Genomic DNA, 7,902 nt, shown 5'->3' on the forward strand with positions numbered 1-7,902 from the left:
ACGAAAAATGGCGCCTGCAGCCGGTGCTGTCTTGTCAGCACAGCTGACATGTCTCGAACAGCCGGATGTCGCTGCCGCACCGGATGTGACGTCACGAGCGGACGTCTCGGGCACCTCCTACAGGAAGAAAGGCAGTTCCTACCCGTAGCGGAAGGCTGCAGACAGTTCAATGGCATGTATTGCTAGACGACACATTGATTTCAACAACCGGTGTCGTCGAGCTGGAGGCCATTTTATGTGCGCTCGTACGAGATTGTTTCCGTCAACCCATGACCTAGCACAGCTAGTTCGTGTTCTCGCACATGGACAGAGCACGTGGACGTTGTCAATGTAGAATGAAATGCACACCAGGGACGTAAGAGTTGTGCTCCGTTGAAGGAGCTCGAGTTCACGAACTGCGGTGCAGCCTTCCCGAGACAGGGAACAACTCAACCATGCTCCTCGTTCACACCATCCAGGTTTACAATGCCAGAAAAAAGACGTCATGCAGTGACATTTCGGTTGTTCAAATGACAACTTGAAGTGGACCAAATCCGAGGAGAGAACAACACTTGCTGTGACCCATAGTAGATCGACCCGAGGGAGAGCCCGCGCCCCTCTGGCAATGTTTGCAAAGCTACATCCCCGGACGTAATGTCAAAACAGTGCAGTTCCCGCTTGGCTACAATTACCATTGTAGATACCTACGCCAGCAGATGAGATGTCTAGAGGGAAAACATAGCCGCCGGTAACATAGAAGTCGAGAAGGCAATCCGCTAGACGTAAGGCCCAACCCATCAGACACAGGACCGCATACTGCCCTAGGACCGCTCCCAGCAGGACCACCAGTCTACTAGACGTAAGACCCAACCCATCAGACACTGGACCGCATACTGCCCTAGGACCGGTCCCAGCGGGACCACCAGTCTACTAGACGTAAGACACAGTCCATCAGACACAGGACCGCATACTGCCCTAGGACCGGTCCCAGCGGGACCACCAGTCTACTAGACGTAAGACACAGTCCATCAGACACAGGACCGCATACTGCCCTAGGACCGGTCCCAGCGGGACCACCAGTCTACTAGACGTAAGACACAGTCCATCAGACACAGGACCGCATACTGCCCTAGGACCGCTCCCAGCAGGACCACCAGTCTACTAGACGTAAGACCCAACCCATCAGACACAGGACCGCATACTGCCCTAGGACCGGTCCCAGCGGGACCACCAGTCTACTAGACGTAAGACACAGTCCATCAGACACAGGACCGCATACTGCCCTAGGACCGGTCCCAGCGGGACCACCAGTCTACTGGACGTAAGACACAGTCCATCAGACACAGGACCGCATACTGCCCTAGGACCGGTCCTGGCAGGACCACCAGTCTACTAGACATAAGACCCAATCCATCAGACACAGGACCGCATACTGCCCTAGGACCGGTCCCAGCGGGACCACCAATTTTCTCCCCGCAGGGATTAATCGGCTGTCTGTTGGCTGCACCGTCCCGCCTCCACCAAGACGCTGCTGTCTGCTGCGGAGAGGGGCTCCCTAGCGTGCCAAAAGGCCTCATTGTCTACCATTTTTGCGTATCAGCAAGCTTTACACGTTTTAGAACCGGTTTTACATCTTAGCTTCCCACTCTCTAGCATACCAGACGGCGTGACCTTTCTGTATAGCAAGACCCAAAGCTGCGTGTTGCGAAGTCAGTCTGGCAGGCCAACCTGTTGACCAGGGCTACGAACTGGGCTTGAAGGTAGTTCCAGCATAGCCCCTTGCATGAGCCAGCAGGGACAGCTATCGAGGGAAGAGACGCTCCGATCGCCACTCCACACCGCTGGAGCTCATAGGCGGCTCCTGGAGGGGGGGGGGGGGCACCGGGTCATGGCCCCCAAAACCTCTGAGAGTATGTTTCCCCCCCCCGCCCCAAAAAATTTCCCAGAAATTCATAAAAGTTTCGTCTACCTACTGTCCGTTTTAACCTTAATTTTTAACTGTTTTGTTTTAACTTCTGTTCAAGATTCAAAAGCATTTCAGTTTTTTCGGTTTTGAATGGTGTCCCTACTAGGTACTCGCGAGAGGCACCATGCACCGGACCTCGGATCCCACACCAACCAACTGTCGATGAACGGTTGCCGGTTGCCGGTTGCCGGACGAACGGTTTCTCTATGTTTAACCTGAAAGCATAACTTTGGCTTTCGACTTCATCCAGTGGAAATTAGTGTTACGTGTTCACTCTTCTGAGTGGTTCAATGCCCTTTTACGCTCACAAGGCAAACTTAAGGTACACGAAAAAGTTGCGCAAACTGAAGCCTGGTACATGGATATCTGTCTGCTTCGGTCGCCATATTGCAGTTCAAATGAGGTTAATTGCGCGCCAAAGTGCTGCACACATTTCATATGCGTGAACCCAGAGGGCTGTAGGTGCCCCCTAAATGTTTTGTTTTATCGGTGATAACTTGCTCTATCTGCAGAGTGCATCAGTTCATTAACGGCACCGCCATATTGTCGCCCGTGAAGCGATTCGTGTGCTATGTGGGCGTGCGCTGGTACGGGTGGTCCGTCAGCTGGTGTGGATGTGTGGTGACACGGGTGGGCCGTCAGCTGGTGTGGGCGTGCGGTGACACGGGTGGGCCGTCAGCTGGTGTGGAAGTGTGGTGACACGGGTGGGCCGCCAGCTGGTGTGGGTGTGCGGTGACGCAGGTGGTCCACCAGCTGGTGTGGGTGTGTGGTGACACGGGTGGTTCGTCAGCTGGTGTGGGCGTGCGGTGGCACGGATGGTCCGTCAGCTGGTGTGGGTGTGTGGTGACACGGATGGTCCGTCAGCTGGTATGGGTGTGTGGTGACACGGGTGGGCCGTCAGCTGGTGTGGGAGCGTGGTGACACGGGTGGGCCGCCAGCTGGTGTGGGTGTGCGGTGACGCAGGTGGTCCATCAGCTGGTGTGGGTGTGTGGTGACACGGGTGGTTCGTCAGCTGGTGTGGGTGTGTGGTGACACGGATGGTTCGTCAGCTGGTGTGGGTGTGCGGTGGCACGGATGGTCCGTCAGCTGGTGTGGGTGTGCGGTGGCACGGGTGGTCCGTCAGCTGGTGTGGGTGTGCGGTGGCACGGGTGGTCCGTCAGCTGGTGTGGATGTGTGGTGACACGGATGGGCCGTCAGCTGGTGTGGGCGTGTGGTGACACGGGTTGGCCGTCAGCTGGTGTGGGCGTGAGGTGACACGGGTTGGCCGTCAGCTGGTGTGGATGTGCGGTGGCACGGATGGCCGTCAGCAGGTCCAGCACCACCACCAGCCTGCGGCCGCCTCTGACGCAGGTTGCGGCGCGCCGCGTGGGACGCGGCACCGGCACACCGCCCCCGCGGATGTGCATCCGGCCGAGGTCACTCGATGGCGTTGGCGCCGCAGAGGTCCTGCTTCGCCGGCGGGAATCCCGCGCCGGCGGTGCAGTGGTGCGCTCACAACAGATGCCAGTCAGGATCGCCCAGCGCTGCTGTGGAGATCCCCTGCTCCACAATCTGCGCGGCCGAGGCGCGATGTGTGATGTGTGGGCGAGATTTGGACAGCACTGGACGGCAGGTAATCAAACTTTCTTGATGTAGAATTCGTGACACTGTCAATATGTCAGTTCCCCCGATTTCCGCTCGGATGCCTATGTCTCGACGTGCTGATCTAGAGCATGTATTTAATCATATTTTTGTTCGTTTGTGTGCGTGTAGGTTTTGGTTTTATTTTCAAAAGAGGCCTATCCTTGTCGTGGTCATTTTGCCCTTTTTAGAATACCAGTAAGATAATGGCATCTCGTCCGGTGGTCTTCGAATAATTTCCAATCTGCTCAGGCCGAACAACCGTTTGTCGATCACATGACCTGACCTGCATGGTCTGCTCGGTGCTACAGCTACCGTGACCTCTACAGATCACAGCATCCCGTACTGCCAGGGCCTGTCTGATGCTATCCCATGGTTGTAGTGTCATAACACAGTCGTGATGAACTATTGCACAAGTGAAACAAGACAGTTCATATATCCCTGCTTGCAACCTAAAACGGGTTTTCCAACGAGCGTCCACCACGCCGAAACGTTCACGGGAAAACGTGGCTGGCTTCTCGCGACTCGCCCGATGTTCCGTGGTTCTCCCACTCGTGTTTAAGGAACGTCGGGCTTATATGAAACGCCTATAAACATGCATATATATATATATATATATATATATATATATATATATATGTAAATATATTAAAATATCGGGGCCATATGATCATCTGTTCAGGACGTCGTTTTCAGTCAGTTAACTTGTTAACTTGCTTCTCGATGCGGCTCAAATTGTGTTTGACATTGTCGTTTCGGAAGTGCTAGATAATTGTTTTCTTTCTGTGTTGCGTGTTAAGATTGCTGCAAATAGTATTGCTTTGGAATCGGGAAGATGCGATGCACACGCTCTTGTACAGCGCTGGCCGGCTGCTGCCCATGTAGCAGTTCGAACGTTGCGCTGACCGTCCAGCTGTCCGTGAGAACAGATAGAGGAGTCTTTACTTCAGACAATCGTTAGCAACCTAAATATTGATGTTTGCCATCAGTGATATCAACGGGAGTCGTTACATACGAGAAAAAACAGCAGCAGATGCAAGCTGCAGCAGGTTTAGATGATGCTATGTTATGTGGCACATTATCGCTGCCTACGCCAAAGAACACAAGCCTCCGCTAGTACTGAGTAACTTACAGCGGCACATTGCATGGCACAACTCCTGATTCATGATACGAACTGTAAGACAACGAGAATGCTTCGCTGTGATGTTACGAAGCATGAATTATGGCCTTCTAGTCGGACACGGATATGTCAGCCTTGCCTGAAGTCGTGTCCCTGGTGAAAAGCGAGAACGTGGGCGTCTTAAGGCCAGCTAACCGGAGTTTTCTAGCTTTAATGGCCTGGCTGGCCCGGCCCGCACAGTCACGCCTTTGGCGGTCTTGTTTCTTTGCAAACACTGACCACACTATCATGCAGCTTTCAGCACTAATTCACACACTTCTTTGAGACTCGTGCGGTGATATTTGCAACGCATTTACGTGCGACATGGCACGTCGGGTGTGGCTTTTCTGCAACATTGTAATATCCACATACTTTTGACTAGCATGGAAAACGTGAGAATTGACAGTTGAGATCACGCTGAAGGACACGGGTGGAAACCAGGCCCAGGTATTCAGGATCTGGCGCCGCCACGATGTCAGCCCAACGCCTTTTGACGGAAGAAATGAAGGAACAGTCACTTTCAGAAACGTATGCAGCCGGCCACGCCCTCTTCGGCGCGAGCCATGCATTTGGCCGCCTTGGGGCGTTTTCAGGGGTCTATGTCAGATTTTGGAAGCCAGGCCAAGTGCACCCGTGAAAACAGTCACACCGCATGTGGGCACGCCACAGTGTGCCCTGTACAAGTCACTGGGAGGTCTGGGCACTGTCCGACCCAAAGGCGGGTGAATAATACCTTGCGAAGCGGCCAATGTCACATTGGCCGAAACCCATTTGCATGCCCTATTTTCGAAATTTCTTCAGCAAGGAACACGCAACAGCTTAAATCGTCAAAGCGTTATCATCAGCAATGTTTTTTACGAACAATAAACAGCAGCGTGCCTTTGCTGCTAGACGAATGAAAGAGGATCATTTGAATAAATCGTTATGGCGTTTTGTATTGGTTTTTAGGACGACGAATTCCTATTTCCTGATATTTTTTATCATCTTTATAAGAATGACAACTCCGTGAGCACCCTAACGTCTCACCTCACACACATTGCGTCTCACAAAGCTCCCGGCGTCTTGCGCCGCCCAGACGTCTCACGGTTTATGATGGCAGTTGCATTATTGTTAAAGAGAGCATGCCACCTGTTTGTCCTTTTCGCTTATCGTTAGATCAGCCGCGTCCGATGTGATCAACAGTACCATTTTTTCGAAATTCTTCCGGATAGTCCACAATTTGTATTTGAAGTGGCCGCTCAGGCGAAAGAAATCCCATTGGCTCCCTGGTCACCACTACGAAAGTAATGCTTGTAATTGCCATTTATTTTTACGCTTGCTTGTTGTGGGGTGTTTGCATTACACAAATTTGCTATAATGCTTCTTAATAAGTACTACGAAAGCTTGCAAAAATTATATGATGAAATGACAGATGGTAACGGTAGATTTTGATCACGCGAATTCAGCAAAATGTATTGCTTGGGGTTTGATTAGTCCTCTATGGCATTGAGAACAGTAAGTCTTTTCGGAGCACACTTTGGCATTGGGAAACAGAGTATCACATGGTCTAAAGGGACTAAACGCACTGATTTAAACTTTAAACAATGCGCTTCTTGGCAAATTGCCTTTATCGCCCGTTTAGGCAAAACGTTCATTTGTACTGGCGTCGCTCAGACCAGGGGAAATGCCACCTTATGCCCGCAGGCCCGCAATGTGCTCTAGTTAAAACATCCAAAAAGTGGTACTTGTTGTCCGTAATAGCTGACGACAGCCCTTAGCACAGTCTGCCGTCGTCGTGACGACGGCGGTCGCGGCAACATTAGTTGTCACGGATTAGGGCTGGACTCTGGGGCTTCCTAGAAGGGAAGAAGTGTAGTGCTGTCACAAAAGATTGACAGCGTGATTTCGACTAAAACAAAATTGCGATCATTTTTTTCATTCTATGCTGCTGCTGCTGCATAAAAAAAGCACTACCCAGTGCTTTTATGAGACATAACTAGACCTGAATTTTCACCAGAGTATGTTTGGAAAATATCGGGCATTATTTGCTGTCTGTCACTACTATGCCACTCAAAGTCAATTACTATCTGATAGTGAAACGAAAGTGTAGATGAAACCTAAAAATGAACTGAAAAATAGTCAACTAAAAATGGAAGTAGCTGTCAAAACGAGGTGTTAAAACCAAAGTTCGTTGCGAAACACAAATTTGCAGGATGCTAAGTTGGCATCGCAATGCATTGCACAACAATGCAGTCATTAGACTGAAACTGTAAATCAAGCGATTAGTCGTTGTAAAAGCTACGTTAAAGCGTGGCATACAAGCGTCTTCCGTTTCGGGCCGAACGAGCCGGTTCAATGGCCAGAGTGCGGTGACAGGAGCGTGAGACATAACGCACCCTTCAAATACAGCAAACGCAGCCCCTAAGCTCTGAAAACCCCGATCGGAAATCCGACCTCATGCAAACATCAGCGTCAATCCTTGATGATGCATGCGGTACACGCAGTAGGGGGAGATGTCTAGGGGACGGGTGCAGCGGGCGATGCCAAAGGGATGGGTGCAGCGGGAGACGCCCAAAGGACGGATGCAGCGGGAGATGCTGAGGGACGGATGCAGCGAGAGATGCCGAGGGGCGGGGAGCAGCGGGAGATGACGAGGGACGGATGCAGTGAGAGATGCCGAGGGACGGGAGCAGCGGGGGATGCCGATGGGCGGGGTGCGGTGGGAGATGCCGATGGGAGGATGCAGCGAGAGATGTCGAGGGACGGGGGCAGCGGGGGATGCCGAGGGACGGGAGCGGCGGGAGATGGCGAGGGACGGGAGCAGCGGGAGATGACGAGGGACGGATGCAGCGAGAGATGCCGAGGGACGGGAGCAGCGGGAGATGCCGAGGGACGGGAGCAGCGGGGGATGCCGAGGGACGGGAGCAGCGGGGGATGCCGAGGGACGGGAGCGGCGGGAGATGGCGATGGACGGGTGCGCTGGGAGATACCGATGGGCGGATGCAGCGAGAGATGCCGAGGGACGGGAGCAGCGGGAGGTGCCGGGGTACGGGAGCAGCGGGGGATGCCGATGGACGGGTGCGGCGGGAGATGGCGATGGACGGGAACGGCGGGAGATGCCGGGGTACGGGAGCAGCGGGGATGCCGATGGACGGGTGCGGCGGGAGATGGCGATGGACGGGTGCGGTGGGAGATACCG

Source organism: Pollicipes pollicipes, unplaced genomic scaffold (genome assembly GCF_011947565.3).
Source record: "Pollicipes pollicipes isolate AB1234 unplaced genomic scaffold, Ppol_2.1 Scaffold_6686;HRSCAF=7923_pilon_pilon_pilon, whole genome shotgun sequence".
NCBI classification, from domain to species: Eukaryota; Metazoa; Arthropoda; class Thecostraca; order Pollicipedomorpha; family Pollicipedidae; genus Pollicipes; species Pollicipes pollicipes.